Consider the following 18,446-nt stretch of genomic DNA (forward strand, 5'->3'; position numbering starts at 1 on the left):
CATACTTCATTCCGAAACAGTCAATGAAAAAATTCCCTGGTCTTCTCTAGTTTTCAAATATTTGCCCCAGAAACCCCCTGCTCCCGCTACCCACCTTACAAGTTGAGCACAGAGCATTCTGCTCTTGAGCAGTAGCTTAAAAAGAGTTCATATAACTCTTTCTTCAATTAGAAGGGCCAATCCTGCATTAATATGGATCTTAGACATTCTCTAATTATAGACACGTGAATATCTAAAAATTTCAGTTAAAAAATAAAGCAGTATTTCTTTGAGGGCTTCCATTTCTTTTCAAGGTGTCAGAAGCAAGAAAACTAAAAATACATGGGAAATGCAGAGAAGGAAGAAGCTGCCCTACTAAAACACTACAGCTTCAACCACACCTTTCATTTATTTTCAGTTCTTGTCTTCCTATCCAAGATCAGTAATACCACTGAACTGAAGCAAAGTCCACACTTCTCTGTTAAACATCTATTGTTAAACTACAGTCACCAAAATTCATCTTTGCCTTTTCCACACAGCTCTTCGTGCGAGTGACCTACACTTACATGTATGGTGCACATGGCATTTGTGAACTAGAGGGGAGAGGTGTTTCAATTTAGTTTCCTGTGGACAAGCGGGCACATCACTAGAAATGCCATTAGAATTACCTCCCTTGGATAGAAGCCATAGGCTTAAAAGAGTTGTGGAGCATAAAATATCTTCTCATTCCTTTGAATGAAGGATCCCTTGATCTTTTTACGGCAAAATGAGGGAGTCTTGTAAGATCTTGCCTGTATGCCTGCTGTAGATAAAGAAAAGAACCTGCAACCACCAAAATACAAGGAGGAGTACTTATTTTCCTCCTTCACCACCTCCTCCTTGCCTAAATTTAATACCTCAGTAAATGTCAACTCCCACTGAAGCAAGTTATTTAACATTAGCAGAAGACTTCTCCTCCACCTTCCAAATCTAAGAACGCCTCTTTGAATTCGCTACTGGTCAGGTGCTCTCAGCAGGCTGTATACCTGAATCAACTGTCTGCATACATGTGCATGTACACACATGGAAGCAATCCCAGGTAATCATGATGCACATGATAATTACAGTTTGTATCTCAATAAGCCCTTTTAAGGCTTTTTACAAGTATGCAACTAATCCTTAAACACTCCTTTAGTGAGGTTTATTGTTCTCCTTATATAGGAAATGATACTGAGTCGCTGAGTAGTTAACCTGTCCAAGGACACTAAGGATGCAACAAACACAAGTTGGGTGTTCTGACTAATTATGCCTGAAATCTAACTGCTAGGCATGCTTCTCATGCTAGTTTCTCCAGGCAGCTTGCAGAGTTCATTAACATTTTCAGGAAACACATAGTCTGAATTGTCAAAAGGATTTTCCTGCCCAACTTGACTGGAAGGAGGCTCTTCTTTTATATACTTCTATTCCAGCCTCAATTTTCCTGCCCTAATGGTGTTCTCTGAGTTCAAGGAAAAAGAAAGACAGGTTGCTAAGCTTTTTGGAGCCTCAACCTAGCAAAGGAGAGGTGTCCTCTTACAGCTTCAGGTGTTCAGTGATAAGTGGAGAGTCTCATGCTATCCACCTTTACCAGGTGTCAGGTGAGAGGGTCAGAGGTTCTGTTTCAGTTTAAAAGCCTTGCTTTCAGAGAAAATGGGAACAGTTAGGCAGTGTATTCAAAAAGTGACACTGAGTGGGATAGAGAAGGGTGAAGGGAAGTGTGGTAAGAACTTCATATAATTCTTTTCAAACTAGGAGCTTCAGGCAGAAACCATCATTGCATTGCTACGTATTCAGCTCAACTATTATTACTCTGTAGCTGTACCCTTTTTTTCTGGCATCGTGTTTTCCTTAGATTATGACTTTTTATTTCTCCATACAGTGCAGTTTTTCCAATGGCAGTTGTTTCAAACTCCAGCCTTGGCCCTTCAGAATACATGATCAAAAATGAAAAACAGGGCATCCTATCCCACGCAAAACCTACTGCTTCCAGCACTCACTTAAAGTAGCTCTATTGACACAGTGTAGTGCCAATAAATCAACAAAAGTGGAGTCTACAGTTTTCAGGAAAGAAAATCTAACAAAGTTAAACATACTGCATGTGTTCTTCTTTCTACGGAAAGGGTATTAAGTGATTAATAGTAGTCTGTTCCCAAAATGTAAGATTTGCAAAAACTCCATTATTTTTCCCATTACATCTCTCTCCAGAATGTATTAAAAATTCCTCAAACTGAACACTCGTGGCCTAGACAGTCTTCATTGACAGCTGAAGGTAGCCTCGCAATTGCAGGCCTTGGTTCTCATGGGGGACTTCAATCACCCCGATATTTGCTGGGAAGACCACACAGCCAGGCATGCACAGTCCAGGAGGCTCCTCCAGTGCATTGATGATAACTTTTTGACACAGGTGTACAGGAGCCAACAATGCGAGGAGCACTCTTGGACCTGGTACTGACAAACACAGAGGGACTGGTGGAGGACATTAAGATTGGGGGCACCCTAGGTTGTAGTGATCATGAAATGATAGAGTTCGGGATCATGGGTACCACGCACAAAACATCAAGAAGTAAAATTACAACCTTGGATTTCAGGAGGGCTAACTTCGACCTCTTCAAGAAACTGCTTGGAGAGATCCCGTGGGCTAGGGCTCTGGAAGGCAAAGGGGCTCAAGAAAGCTGGTTGATATTCAAAGACCACTTCTTCCAAGCTCAGGATCGGTGCATCCCTAAGAGAAAGAAATCGGCCAAGGGACGCAGGAGACCTGCATGGTTGAGCAGGGAGCTTCTGAAAAAGCTCAAGTGGAAGAAGGAAGTCTACAATAAGTGGAAGAAGGGACTGACCCCTTGGGAGGATTACAAGAATGCTGCCAGAGCGTGCAGGGATGAAACCAGGAAAGCCAAGGCCGCCTTGGAATTAAACCTGGCCAGGGGTGTCAAGCTCAACAGGAAGGGCTTCTACAAGTATATTGGAAGCAAAAGGAAGACCAGAGAAGTTGTGGGCCCACTGTTGAATGAAACAGGAGCCATGGTGACAGAGGATGCGGAGAAGGCGGAGTTACTGAATGCCGCCTTTGCTTCGGTCTTTACTGCTTGGCCCAGCCCTCAGGAGTCCCAGGCATTGGGGGAAGTAACGGGGAAAGAAGACGACTTCCCTTGGGCTGAGGAGGATCAAGTGAGGGATCAATTAGATCAATTAGATATTCACAAGTCCATGGGCCCCGATGGGATGCACCCAAGAGTGCTGAGGGAGCTGGCGGAAGTCATTGCGGGGCCGCTCTCCATCATCTTTGAAAGGTCCTGGAGAACAGGCAAGGTGCCTGAGGACTGGAGGAAAGCCAATGTCACTCCAGTCTTCAAAAAAGGCAAGAAGGAGGATCCGGGGAACTACAGGCCGGTCAGCCTCACCTCCATCCCTGGAAAGATGATGGAACAGCTCATTCTGGGCATCATCTCAAGGCATGTGGAGGAAAAGAAAGCTATTAGAAGTACTCAACATGGATTAACCAAGGGGAAATCATGTCCAACTAATCTGATAGCCTTCTATGATGGCATGACTGGATGGATAGATGAGGGGAGGGCGGTAGATGTGGTCTACCTTGACTTAAGCAAGGCGTTCGACATGGTCTCCCATAGCATCCTCATAGGGAAGCTTAGGAAGAGTGGGCTTGATGAATGGACAGTAAGGTGGATAGATAACTGGTTGAAAGACAGAGCTCAGAGGGTAGTGATTAGGGGCACAGAGTCTAGTTGGAGGTCAGTGACGAGTGGTGTTCCTCAGGGGTCAGTACTGGGTCCAGTCCTCTTCAATATATTCATCAATGACCTGGATGACGGAATAGAGCGCACCCTCAGCAAGTTTGCTGGTGACACAAAGCTGGAGGGGGTGGCTGACACACCGGAAGGCTGTGCCGCCCTACAGAGAGACCTGGACAGGCTGGAGAGTTGGGCAAAGAGGAACCTTATGAAATTCAATAAGGGCAAGTGTAGGGTGCCACACCTGGGGAGGAATAACCCCATGCACCAGTACAGGTTGGGGGCTGACCTGCTGGAGGGCAGCTCTATGGAAAGAGACCTGGGAGTCCTGGTGGACAACAGGATGACCATAAGCCAACAATGTGCCCTTGTGGCCAAGAAGGCCAATGGCATCCTGGGGTGCATCAAGAAGAGTGTGGCCAGCAGGTCGAGGGAGGTCATCCTCCCCCTCTACTCTGCCCTGGTGAGGCCGCACCTGGAGTACTGTGTCCAGTTCTGGGCTCCCCGGTTCAAGAAGGACAGGGAACTGCTGGAGAGGGTGCAGCAAAGGGCTACCAAGATGATTAGGGGACTCGAACACCTCTCTCATGAAGAAAGGCTGAAGGACTTGGGTCTCTTCCGTCTGGAAAAAAGACAGCTGAGGGGGGAATCTTATCAACACTTATAAATACTTAAAGGGTGGGTGTCAGGAGGATGGGGCCAGGCTCTTTTCAGTGGTGCCCAGGGACAGGACAAGAGGTAGTGGGCACAAACTTGAACACAGGAAGTTCCACCTAAACATGAGGAGGAACTTCTTTACTTTGAGGGTGGCAGAGCACTGGAATGGGCTGCCCAGAGAGGTGGTGGAGTCTCCAACTCTGGAGACATTCAAAACCCGCCTGAACGCGTTCCTGTGCAACCTGCTCTACGTGACCCTGCTCTAGCAGGGTGGTTGGACTAGATGATCTCCAGAGGTCCCTTCCTACCCTATGATTCTATTAATTCTATTCTATTAATTTACCCTAGACAAAAATACAGTTTAGGAAAGAAATTGTTTGTTGAAAATGTGTATGTCATACACCACAAACAATGGTCACTAGAGGTAACATAGGTTGTAAGTAAATACTGTTGTGCTCCACCCAGAGAAAGGAGCTGTGAGGACTTTCCTCCACCTCTTCTCACATCCATGAACTGTAAAAAAGAGTCACCTCAAGGCAATGCTTCTGGTGGGAAGGAGAGAGAAGAGGAGAAGAATGAGCTACATCCCTTTAATGTTAGCAGGAATTATGTGTACCATCTGAAAGAGACTACTTCATTATACCTGTGGAAAGCTGAAAGGAGCTCTTCACACTGCTAGTTCCAGGGCACAAGACTGTCATAAAGTTCTTGAGTTATTTAAGTGTGTAACTCCATTACAACAGAAGGGACACAGAAACTTTTCAGAAATGGGAAACATTTCACTCTACCATCCCTGCTGTCATGTTTGTTCCATTCAGCTTCTTTTCCATAGCATACATAGCCTTCTGGAAATTCAATACGAACACTGATTTGCAGCACATGAGGCAAAATATTGCATAATAAGCCAAGGATAATTCAGGTTGAAGAAGACCTCCAAAGGTCTCCCATCCAACCTCCTGCTCAAGCCAGAGTCAGCTGTGAGGTCAGACCAGGTTTCTCAGAGCTTTGTCCAGTTCAGTCTTGAAAACGTCAAAGGACAGAGGTTTTACAACTTCTCTGGGCAGCCTCTCACTGCTTGACTGTCCTCAGGGTGAAAAAGCTTTTCCTTACACCCATTCTGAATCTCTCATTTCAACTTTTTGTCTCTCATCCTCCCACCATGCAGCACTGTAAAGAGCCTGGCGCCATCTCCCTGCTGACCTCTCAGTAAGTATTGGAAGGCTGCTGCTAGGTTCCCATAAAGCTGTCTCTTCTCCAGTCTGAACTTGCCCAGTTCCCTCAGCCGCTCCTCACAGGAGAAGGACTTCATCTCTACAATCTAATGACATTAGATCATGATTTCTCAGAACATTAAGAAAAAGTTATTTTAATAGTTTCTCATGTTCAACATTGTTATGTAAAGGAAACTGAAGAGATGGAATGTCAATAACATCACCTTTCAGACTATGGTAAACTTGTATTTCCTAGGTTGCACATGCAGGGGGAGCACCCACCTGTGACAAGGGTCACAGAGAGGGTCTGATTAAATGATGCAAGCAGGTGAATCTGTATCAGGAACACCTCAGTATGGCTCTGTCTAACAAACTCTGTCTCCAAGATGACTGACAGTCATGAGGAACTGTAATATACATATAGGATTACACAAATGATATCCAGACAGAAGCATGTTTTGTCGTGCTTAACACAAGCATAGGGACCAGCATCTCCCAAATGTTACTTAAATCTTTCTAAAGTCCCAGACCGTGACTTCACCTTTCTCTCCCTCCTTCTGTCTCCTTTCTTGCTTTCAATTCCCTAATTTTAAAAATAAGAATAGCATCACTTGGCGCCATCACAGGAATTTCTGGTATTGGAACTGGTGCGGTGCTTTGAAGATGTGAACTGCTACTCTGAGCACCTTAATTCAAGGCACGAAGAGTGGACAATGAGGTGTGTCATAATTACACACATTTGACTATTTCAGCACTACACACACAGTCACACAGCAATGATTAAACAGGCAAAATCCTGTCCAGCGCACACTGGATTCAGTATAAAGCCTGGTAAGTCTCTTCATTGGCTGCACAAAATTCCTCAGCACAGTTCTCAAAAATAGAGCTGCTTTAATGAAACTACTCTCCTACTCGTAGTTCCACTGCCTGTAGTGAAACTCCTGGTAGTATTTAAGTAGTGACTGTAAGGAGGTGTGTTTCCTTACCACCAAGTCTGTAATGAACAGAAGCAAATATAGGGCAAGTTGTGTCTCCTTTCTTAAGATGGTGTTAGGATAGTGGCAGTGGAGGAAGGAGTCTCCTGCTGCAGAACTGCCATGGCCATCAGCACAATGTCCAGTGCCAGTTTTGAAGACGTGTCCTGGACAGGGTACAAAACAAAGCAGGGCAGTAAAGTCACCCGCCAAATTTCTACAAAGAACTACATAGCATCTTCTTGTGTGTTTTTTCTCACACAATAGATGAGAACCACTCCAAACCATAACTGGAAGAGGATGTCCTTAGGACCACTGCAACACTAATTACAAATGCCGACCTTCAAGAAAACCTTTCCTGACACTGAACTGCTTTTATTCTTCTCCCCGAAGATGAGCGGTGTGATGCCTACACTGCCCTTGTGAGTCATGGGCTGGGCTTTTGTATCCCTTTGTCTCATATCTGTGATGTGAAAGAAAAGAATATGTTTGCCTTGTGTGTGCTACTCACTGCTGCAAAAATGAGAACGCAATGGTGAAACAGTCATTTAGGACAACATGAAAGAGTTGATCCTTAAGCCAATATTTTATATACCAAAAGAGCCCGAGGCCCATCTCACCCTTCTTGGCACACATCGTGCTGTTGTTAACACCTGGTCAAAATGTGACAGGTTTGAAACTGAAGTATTTTATGTGCTGTCTCAGTGAACAAACCACCATATCAGGAAAACAACAGAGGCTAAAGCTCACTTACCAAGTCCTCATTTGTACTGATCAATTCCGAAAAAAAAAATAAGCACAAAGTAAAGAACTACTCAGATTACTCTAGCACAGACAGATTGATGGTAAGGGTGGGAAACTACCTTTGTTGTATTTGGTGATGCTGTACGTTGAGAGCTGTTGTTGGGCAGTTATGACTAAATGCTTTCAGGTCACAAAAGGCTGCAGGAACTTGAGGAGGAAAGTCTGTCTGAGAGGAGCAGGGAGGGAGAAGAGGTGGTTAGATCAGTTTAGCTGCTCATATGCAGGCAGGCCCAGAGGGAATTACCCTTACAGGCTTCCCCTTGGGACCTCCTTGCCAAATTCAGTGGGCACAGAATTCGTTCTGTACCCATAAGCAAAATAAATAAAGGGATTACATTTCTCAGTCCCTACAGATTCCCAAGAGAAGGAAGTGGGGGTGGGAATGGCTCTGGAGAGGGAATTTGTTGAGGCAAACAGCACTTCTGAAGACAGCATATGCTGTCTCTTTAGCCTAAGCAGTTGGGCTCTCATGACAAAGCTTTTACTGAAGACCCCTTAGAAGACACTAAAAATCCAGCTTCAAAAACTGTTGCCAGAATAGGATTCTGGATGAGGCAGATAACAGGTCTGATCTGGCATGACAAATCCTGCTTAGCAACCCAAGGGGTAAGTCTATGAGACGGAGCAAAAGGGTCCTTGCTTCTGCTTCCTCCCGGAACAGTAACCCACAAGCTTCAATGTGACAGTTTTGCAATTATTTTCCATGTTGCAATGCACTGGTGCAGAGCTATCCCTGACATTGTTGCTTGCCTTTTCCAGCAAGGCTGCGGCTGCATTTGCTGCCTCCACTCCAGTGGGAGGAGTAGGAGGAAAAGGGGTTTCCTTCCATTACCAGTGTGAGGAAATCGGATTCCCTAAGCTGTGGTACCTATTTAGTCTCTAAAACCCCAATGCACAGAGTGGTCTCCATCTCACACCTCCCCTCAGGAACAGGAATACAATTAACACCAGCATTGTCACCTACTGCTCAAACTGTGTTTTACTCCCCTTTGCCATGAGTGTCCTCCCACTGTTCCCACTGCAACCCTTCCCAAACTCTCCCTTGCCACTTTTTCGCACTGGGCCTGTAAAGAGGTCTTGCTGCTGTTCTTCCAGATCTGAGCCTTCTCATCCAAAATCCCAACATTACACCCAAGGATAACATACCAGGCCCCACAAGGAACACTGTAGATAGCTAATTGCTCTCACACTTTTCATTTGCTAACGTATGCCCATCCTGTTACTTAGCAGGAACCAGAACCAGTGGTAACTGCCAGCTGTAAGTTCTTTGGGTCAGAAACTGCTCAATTAGTGCAATGAAATCACAGCCTAGTGGGAGCTACTTACAATACTGATTTCTAGTTAATAGTAATTTTTAAAGGAATTAATTAAAGGAAATGTCTTTAATTTGTATTACAGTCTGTCTTTTTGTGTCTTCATTTCCCTTCTGGCCTACAAAACCTCTTTTCCTACCTTACTGTGTCTCTACTATGCTTTTTATCCATTCTCCAATGTCCTTTTGCCAGTCACTTCCCCATGCAGAGCCTTCCCTGTCATCCCTCCTACAGGAAAACACTTCTGCCGTAGAATCCAGGCAGTGGTCCTCTCTGAGTCTCCTTGTGTCACCATGCCTTGTAGCCAGCCTTTATATCTGCTTTCACACCCTCCACAAGACTTGAAGGATTGCTCCCACCAGCACTACTTTACTCTTCGTTAGTATATGAGGAGAGCACTGACACATGAACTTACATATTGGAAGAGTTCCTATTACAATTACAGGGAAAGCAAGAGTTTATTGAGGAAAAAAATCTATATACATCCCCCTGTCTCATGGGAATACCAGTTTCTTCAAATCAAAATGCTGCAAACCTTTTAAAGGATCGGACGCCTTCATACCTGCACACACCCACATACACACACATTTTCTTTCCAGTCCTTCTCTCAATCCTGTCCTCTTGCCCTGCTTCAACAGCGGTAACTCATCACTTCACTTTGTTGGGGGTTTGCTTAACTTCCCCATCTCACTTTGTCCTTTCCAGCAATTAAAGAAATAGAAATATTTCTAGGTATTAAGATATTATATTTTCTTCCACTAAAAATAACATCAGGTGAGCAAAAACTGAGATTGAGCTTGTAAAACTGGCAAGGAGAGTGTCCCTGGGCCGCATAAAAAGAAGGGTTAAACTGGAGGAGGGGATTCTTAAAGTTAATTCTTTCACAGTGTTATCAACTATCTTAAAACTGCCAGAGATAGTTTTCAGCCACCCAAAAGGTAGAGTAAATCTTTAACTATAACTAGAACTGGGATTACACACAGAGAAAGGTAGAAAGTGAAACTAAAGTACAATACTCCCATAAACTGAAATGGTAATACTGAATTAGAGTTCATTTTTCTATTTTAGTTTACGTATTTTGCTCCATTTTCATGGGCACTTCAAGTATTTGGTACACCCCTCAGTATTTGGCTGAAAAGGTGGCATATCTTAAACAAGACTGGGTGTTTCCTTGTGTGTGGTGTTTTTTTTAATCAGTTATTCTACTTCACAACTGGATGCCGTTTGTCACTGAGCAGATAGTGAAGCAGTGCAATGTACACAGACAATCAGAAGTAAAGTTAACAAGGGAAGTCTGAGACAAGACCACCCTCTGAGCATCATCACTGGCAGCGTAGGCTGGGGTGAATGCCCTTTGCACAGAGTTACTGTTTGCATAGCATAGAATAACTGTTTGCTAAGTCGTGTTTAGGTACCTCTGTACACTTACACAAAGGGCAAGAGGGCATGGTGGCCTTCACACAGGATTGACCTGTGGAGAGGAGGAAACTACATAAAATTGAGAGAGAGATGCCATTTAAATAACCATTCTTTTCCAAGCCAAAAAGTAGCTGTAACTGGCACACAAGTGGCTTTGAGTGTAAGTGGAAACTAATTTCAGGGTGAATTGCTTGAATGAAATAAAATGTATGGGGTGGGTGTTATATTAAATCTGGACAGCTTACTACTGCAATCTTTGGTGCAGAGCAGTGTCCAAATTCACTTGAGCATTATCTTGAGATGGGCAGAGTTTACTGGGGAAAAAGAATGGCATTTAGGGACTGCCAATTAACACCACTCAGTGTGTCATCTGTGCTCCATGAAACGACTCAGTATGGTTCTACAGGTCATGCCTGCAGGCAGTCCTATTCTAACTGATGGATGCCATTTCTTCTTTTACTGCAAGCCTCTCCTCACAATCACACACGTCTTCCTAGCAGCCACCTGTAGTGGCCCTGTGAACCCATCAGCAAGCACTGGAAACATGCAATAACATCAAGAAGCAATTGCACATCTTGTGCCTTCACATTTGCAATGGAGACTTGCATTCACATTGTGACTCCCCCATACCCAATAGGACTATTCCATACACAAACACCAAGCAGATACATTAACAGGAGCTGCTAATTTCTTTTGCTGCAGCAAGGTTCTTCATAGAAACCTGACAGTTCCAGCTATTTCGTTTGAAAAGTGTCTGGAAGTTGATTAGTGAAACTTAGAGGAGATTTGCACAACCACCTGGGTCCTCTCCCACACTTCCTGACCCATAACAGCTTTGGGGCAGGGGACTGATGCAATCCCGGCACTTAAATCCCAGTAATAAAGGCAGTCATGTAGGTCTTCTTGGTCATGCTGCCAAAGTTTGTGTTTCATCTCCAAAGATTTCTCAAAAACACGATGTCTAAGAACTCAAACGCTGATACATAAAAGAAGCACATCAGAGCTTTCCCCTGACTGTAGGAAGCTGTGTTAATACCTGTTAATAGTGCACTGAAAAAGATGGATTTTTTAATGACTTCTACCCAATGTGTACAGCATCCTGCAAACATCTACAAATGCCTGACCAAGTGCCTAATATGCAACTGTTAATCATTCCACTGACCTACAGCAACAGCCACTCCCTTGTAAAGACAGGTTGCCTGTGGTAGAGCCCCAGTGTGGAAAGGCAGCAAACTAGAAGGCCTCCTCCCTTAGAAAAGGGAATGAAATGGGGCTTGTGAGTGGGGAAAGAGAGAAGGCAGAGATGAAATACCCATATACCCCAACTACACCACAGCAACATAAGGACCACAGCGATCAGATGTAAGAGCAAGAGAGCCAGGAATCAAACCACTTCCCAGAAATTCAGAAATCAAGCAGATTCAAGTCACCTCTCCTGAAAGATTTTAGTTGGTCCAAAGGAGGGAAAGCCTTAAATAATCCACTCAATTTTTACAATGTGTGTACAGAAGGTTAGGAACAGCATGTGTTATGTATGTTCATGGTTACATACCTCCCTGATGAAAGTTGATTTAAGCAAGTAGCAGGTACCTGGGACACAACAGCTGGACACCAAGAATTTTTTCCATGTCTCCCTGCAATTTGATACCATCTAGATCAGCACCAAATGCTAAGGCAAGTTCTGGGGCCTCCAATACATTTAATTTTGAACAAGAGCATCTCTTTTTCTTCTCATCAGGATTCAGGTATGCTACTGCACAGCATGAAGAGAGGACAGCCACCTTATGTGCAAGTGCCATCAGCTGCCTTTCATTATAAATAATAACTTATAAGACACGTCTGCAAATGGAAACAGGTGCAGAAAGAGAGCCACAAGGAAGAGCAAAGGTCACCTATGATTGTGAATCTGAGACATGACTAGAAAATTCATCCCATAAACAGTGACCTAGTGAGAGCACAAAAACAAAAAGAAACTGTGCAACAGGACAGAAAGGACAGAAAAAAAATAACGCTCCCTTCAGTCAGATCAGACCACTGCAGATTTCCCGGGCGTTAACTCTGCCAGCTCTGACACAGACACCCCAAACCAATGAATACCTTATAAGTATAGGAACAACTAATTCAGATTTTTTCCCTCTAGAACGAATCTGAATATAGGTTTTACTTCCTATCCAGTCTGAATGAGACACCTATAAACAGACATTGAGGGTGGCAAATTTCTTAACTGTGATGTCCATTAAACAAATCAGCATCAAACACTTTGCATTCACTCACAACTTCTAGCCCTTATTTAGCACTTTACAACCATTAATCTCAAACTCCTCTTCAAGGAGAGATATAAAGGATATAAAGGAGAGATATAAAGGATTTTATCTAGTCTTTGCATAGGGAAACAGCGGGACAATAGGGTACAAGACTTGGCTGGAAATATGCAGAAAGTCAATGGTGTAGGCAGAAACTAAATGCAAGTCTCTGCATTACCAGTCTGGATCATGCCATTTCCTCTGTATAGCAGCCAAAGCGTATGTTTAATAAACAGGTTGTCTCAGGTTCTTGCAAGACCTGGGTGAACTGGCACACAAATTTCCCCCTAGGGTTGACATGAAGAAGCAAACGTTGCAAAGAACAAAATAAAGCTCTGGTTATTCAGCCAGTAATCATAATTCCATCTTGCATTTCTGGGTCTCTTATTTTGAAACTTCTCAAGGCCTTTCTTGCAACATTGCTAAGTACTATGTGACTGCCAGAGCCCTTGAAACATAAAAATGGCCATACCAGCTCAGACCAAAGGTCCATCTAACCCAGGACTCTGTCTCAGACTTCAACCAGTAAGGAATCCCTGAGGAATGCACAAAATATGGACAGGATATAGTGATATTCTGCAGAAAATATACTGGTATATTCTCTCAACCTCTGGCAAACTGTGATTCGGGTACCTTGGTATTCAACATTCACTGAAGGATTTTCCTTCTGTGATGTTGACCCTTTTTGAACCCAAGTAAACTTGGGTTCAAATACATCCATTAACACATCCAATACATCCCCATACATCCAATTATAAAGAGTTCCACAGCTTTATTTAATATTTAGTGGAAAAGTATCCCCTTTTGTTCCTTTTAAACCAGGCTCTTGATAATCTCATTTGATGTCCTGACTTCCGTCTTCAAGAGAGAGAATGAACATCCATCCCCTAACTGCCCCTTCCATGATGCTCCTGATCTCATGAACCTCTCATATAGAGAGAGTCAGAAATCTTTTTGCAGACTGGAAAACCCAAATCAATTTAGTAATTCCTCATATGGAAGTTGTTCCTTTTAATCATCCGTGTTTCCTTCTCAGTACCTCTTTGATGTTACTGTATCCTCTTCAAGACAAGGAGACCAAACTGCTCACAGTATTCACCATGCAGCAAACCTTGGGTTTAGATAGTGGCATAGTAATGACGTTTGTTTCCTTTCAGAGTAGCTCCTAACAGTCAGCCTGCATCTCTTCCTTTTTGTCTCCCTTTTTTTCTTTCTTCTTCTTCTCACCTTATTATTATATTTCCCCATTATTGAACAGAAAGCTCATATTTTGGTAGATCTATTATAACTCCAAAACTTTTCAGTGTCAGTAACAAGTTCCGTCCCCGTTGCTGTATATGTTGATTTGGCATCGTGTTTCCCCACATGCCTTAATTTACATTTATCTAAACTGTACATAATCAGCCATTTTAATGAGCCAAATCATTCAGTTTCATGAGGTCCTTCTTCCTCAACACTTCACAGCAACCTAATGTTTTTCCCACCTGAAGAATACTTAGTATTGTCAGCTAAGTTTGCCACCTCCCTCTCCACTTTCTTTTCCAGATCATTCGCAAATATCAGGCAGCACAGGCCCAATTACTGATCCAGCTGGGCTTCCACAGGTGACCTGATGAGTTGTTCCTACCCTGTGTTTCCAGGGTTTTAACCAACTGTGCCTCCAGAGGACTTCCCAAGGCAGCTTAGTTTCTTTAAAAGCTTCTAGAGAAGAACATTATCAAAGCCATTTGGAAACCAGGCTGTGTCACAGTGGCTGCTGAGTGGGAGTGGCTCCCACTGGAGGAAAGCTCTGCTCACCAGCTGCAGGTGCCATTCCCATCTCTCCTACCCTCCCAGCAGGAAAAGGAGAAGTAGGCCTTGTCCTTCGCCAGTTCTCCATTCCAGCTTTTCCTACTTCTTCTTTCCCCATAGCCGGAATAGCACTGGCCTTGGACCCTCATCCTCAGAAAGGCAAACTGCCAGGAAGCCCCAAGTCTCTTTAGAGTGCGGGCATCTGCAGTCCCAGGGAGCACCAGTGCAACTAGAGTAGGTGACACCCTGCATGAGCATGTTGAAGAGTGATTGTGTAAGAATTAGTGCTATATAAATATGCTGCCAACTTAAAGCAGGAAAACAAATGTCTCACACAAGCACCGAGTAGCTACAATTTTATTATGAAGTAACTTTCATCACTGTTCAAACAATCCAACTAAGCAAAGGTCTACTAACCCCACAACTCTTTTTAGTGGTATCTTGAAACAAATAAGGATTGGGTCTAATATCAGTCATGACAATCAAGTCCACTGTCATATTATATATGTTTATTAATATGTAAAAGGAAACATTGAGTGAAACTCTGAGCAGGCCTGTCAGAAAACAAAACCACTCCACGTAACTCCTAGCAAGTGTCTTCTTAGGGATCAGTGGCACTTTCGGGTCCTCTATGGTCTCTCCAAGTATGTCCCCTCTGATGCCCTCTGCAGTGTGAAAGCCCATGGATTCCCTCCTCTGGGATCAGGTTCTAGTCTACACACAAACTCTTGCATATTGATTCTTTCTTACCCATTTTAAGTTCCCCACCCAAGAAACTGTTAAGAAGTAAATACAGAAAACAATAACAACCTTCCTAAAATAAAGTGTGGTTTAACCGTAACAGTAGGAAAAAGGAAGAATTCAATAGTTTTTAATATAAAATCTTTTTGTGCCTTCTCCGGCTGAATTCTAACCTTCCAGGAGGATGCAGCAGCAGGTCTATCTGTATGTCATCCTGTTCCCAGCTAGTAACTATCCAAGGGAGCACCATTTCACCTGGAGAGAGTTCTATTCCCTTCCCATTTGCTGGGGTTTTTTTGAGTTTGTTAATCCAAAACTAGTTCAGTGTGATCCGGTGGAGATTTCCATGCCAGCTGCATACCACCTGTTACTACGTAACACCACTTGTGGAGTTCATTTATGGATGCTCTTGATCTTGCTTTTGCCCTCTTGATTTTGTTTGTTTCTTTACCAAAATCAAAAGCCTGCTATTAAACTAAACTGAGAAATTATACGATAAGCATCCTTCACAGACAGCAAATAATCAGAGAGAATATATGGCATCCAAAACACTTCTTACTAGAAAGATGAAAATTTCTGAATAGCACCGTCCTTCAGGATGACTCAGTGAAGCTAAGTGCCTACAACAAACTGGGCAGGAATGTACTGGGAAATTTAAAGGCTATGAGCATCTTCCGTCATCTGCTATCTCGAGGCTGCTGTTTACCATCTTGAAGTATGGAACCACACAGGGTGAGCACAGCTTATCTGACAGAAACAGTTTTGCAGGTATCTGAAACTGGGAAGTAACTACCATGTAGGGTTATAGGGCACAAGAGGATCATTTGAAAGCAGAGAAAATTAATCGTACAGTTGGTATTAACATATGCATGAAACATTGCTTTAAAAGTTCAAACAGCAACTGTCAGCTGAACAAAGTTGGCACAAGGGTAACAAATGAGTTTTGCAATTGTGCTATTTTTACTATGTAATACCAATACTGTATAAAAGAACAAATGTTGTGTATATGTTCAATGCCAAACCTAAACTGTTGCTAACAGTGCTGTTATGATGTGATTAAAATGTCACCATCATTACTTGCTGAAAAGGATTTTATTCCCTCCTTCCCAAGCAAGTGTTTTCATCACTGGAGTTTTACCAGACATGTTTGTGAGAAAGAAAGGTGAAGGAATAACCCAACTCAAATATTTAAAAGCATTTAACCATTCTGGCTCATTGACAACTGTACGCTCTCCCTGTGATTTTTAAGACCTACTGACGCCTCATGGAAAAAACTTTGAAAAACATAGTATTGAAAAACAATTTTGCCAATGTGTCATATTTTCTGTCTTATCCCTTCCCTTGCTTCTCACTAGTAAAAGAATCTACATGAAAACAGAACCTTGATTCTTTAGGTAGACAAAACTTGGATCTGAGCTCTGCCAAAGCATGGGGGTGTTTGGATCCTGTACATTAAAGACATTTAACTTCGGATCCAGATACAATCTTCGAAGCTTGCAAGAGGTGCTGAGATCCAGGATTTTGTTCTGACCCATCCCTGTTACTAAGAAGTCATCTGCTGTAGACTTCTGCTAAGGATCTCATAGGTGGCTGCTGATGTCAACATTTGCTGCCAAATTATAAGCATCGGGCACTACTGAATATCTGAGGTAGAGGGAGATTCTGAAAATTTAAGGAGGGGAATAAAAGGAATTTTCTCTGGTAGTACAGTTGTCTTGAAATAACATAGACTTGGTTCGTCTCTCATACTGGCATAACTTTTTGGACTTCAGTGAAATCACACTGGCTGAGTACAAACAAAAAACACAGTCTGTATGAAGCTAAAGTTTTTTTTTCACATTCAGTATGTTGAAACAACACATTCCAGTCCAGCCATTGAAGCTCCTGCTGCCTTTTAAGCATAGAAAACAGAGATTCACCCCAAATCTCCCACTCTGCAAATTACTGTGAGTGGAGAAGGAAAGCAAGCCAAACTTCCTCAGCTCAAAAAAATGCCAAACTGGACATAATTTCAAAAAAAAAAGAATCACATTTCAGCAAGGCCTTGGCGCTCTTACTTCCTGATTTAGCTACACCAGGCAGAGCAATGGAAACACTGGATAGATACCTTCCTTGGGAATGTGCAGGAGGGGATGCTTTTTACGTGACCTTGCCCCTCCTTTTATCAAAACACTTCTCTAACTTTCACTGACATTTACCCCTTTGCTCCAAGGACACTGAAGCAAAGCGAGAGGAAGACTAGCACGCAGATTGCCCGCCTGCACCAAGAAAAGCTTTTCATCAGTGGATTTACTGACAACTGGGATATTGAAGGAAGACTGACAGATTGGTAAGTGCCCAGGGTTTGTATTTCACTGTTGCCAAGTCACAAGACTAAAACCACAAATCTCGCAGAGGACTAAAAAACTAGAATTCTGTGAGGGGTGAACTGACACCTACCATCCGCGCTGGGAGAAAGAAGGAAATGGCAACAGTACATCAAGCAGCCTCCAGATTTCTGAAGTGCCACCTATCTGATCCTCTTGCATTGTGTAGTATCACAATACTAGACAACCTGTCACACAGACTTCAAAGAGGCTACTTAGTTTGAGCAGAAAGAGCTGAATTTGCCCACAGAACCCCATTGTACTTTCCTCTGAATGACCAGAGACAAGCAGTAATTGCTAGATGAAATGGAAAAAAATAACCAGTCCTAGTTCTCCAGTGTCTTGCACTTCATATGGTCATTTACATCTGGGAAAAGTGAACGTGAAACACTTCCAAACCACAGAGGCAGTAATTTACACTCACTTCCACTGCATTAGGCATGAGACTGAAGAATCAGACCCTCTCTTACAAGCAAAATGTCCCCGACAATGAATGACGAGTAAAATATAGGCTGTATAATTCCACTTGTTTTGGAAAACAGTCAATTTAGAAAGGCTACCATAAGACAGCAGCAAAAATCTGCTCCTGAACTCCCAACATCTCAAGCTGTAGCCTTGTCAATAGTACACAGGGTGCAAAAGACTATGGCCAGCTCAGGCCATTAGTTTCCTTTCTGGGCAGGAATCCCAGCATAACAGATACTTATGCATATTCTGTCCTCATTTTATCTAATTACAAATATCTCTCTAGGGATGGGGAGGGGAGAAGAGGTTTGATCACACGATTTTAGGTCACTTATGCAAGGGATTGCTGGGATATGCATTGATCCAAAGAGTACTGTAATATTTCAAAAGTTCCCAGAGCCCTCCAGTAAGAAAAAAAAAAATGCATATATGTATCATTTTTTCCTATTTATATGCATTTTTGAAACTGACCAGGAGGAAAGAGTTGAATCATATACTGCTATAAATCAGTAGGATGTATATGGAAATGTTTAAAATGCCAAGACATTGATTAACAAACAATATGATGTTTTCCTAAACACCATCTGTGATTACATTCTTTCTTTCCTACATTACAGACACACACAAATATACATAGACTATGCATACACACAGTT

At 42.9% G+C, this 18,446-nt stretch overlaps 1 protein-coding gene across 6 annotated transcripts in view; it reads right to left on the bottom strand.

The window, feature by feature from the left end:
• The window catches only part of DPF3 (double PHD fingers 3), a 170,822-nt gene that overhangs the window by 138,407 nt on the left and 13,969 nt on the right, over positions 1-18,446 (bottom strand). For 3 of the 6 annotated variants that reach the window (XM_054200184.1, XM_054200183.1, XM_054200182.1), the window contains exon 1: positions 7,452-7,493. The exons of 1 other annotated variant lie outside the window; for it this stretch is intronic. The gene's annotated coding sequence lies outside the window, so the exon portion shown is untranslated. Of the gene's footprint in view, positions 1-7,451; positions 7,494-18,446 lie in introns of those variants that run through there. 2 more of the 6 variants (XR_008466204.1, XR_008466203.1) reach the window with 2 other exon arrangements.

This window comes from Rissa tridactyla, chromosome 4, assembly GCF_028500815.1.
Source record: "Rissa tridactyla isolate bRisTri1 chromosome 4, bRisTri1.patW.cur.20221130, whole genome shotgun sequence".
NCBI classification, from domain to species: Eukaryota; Metazoa; Chordata; class Aves; order Charadriiformes; family Laridae; genus Rissa; species Rissa tridactyla.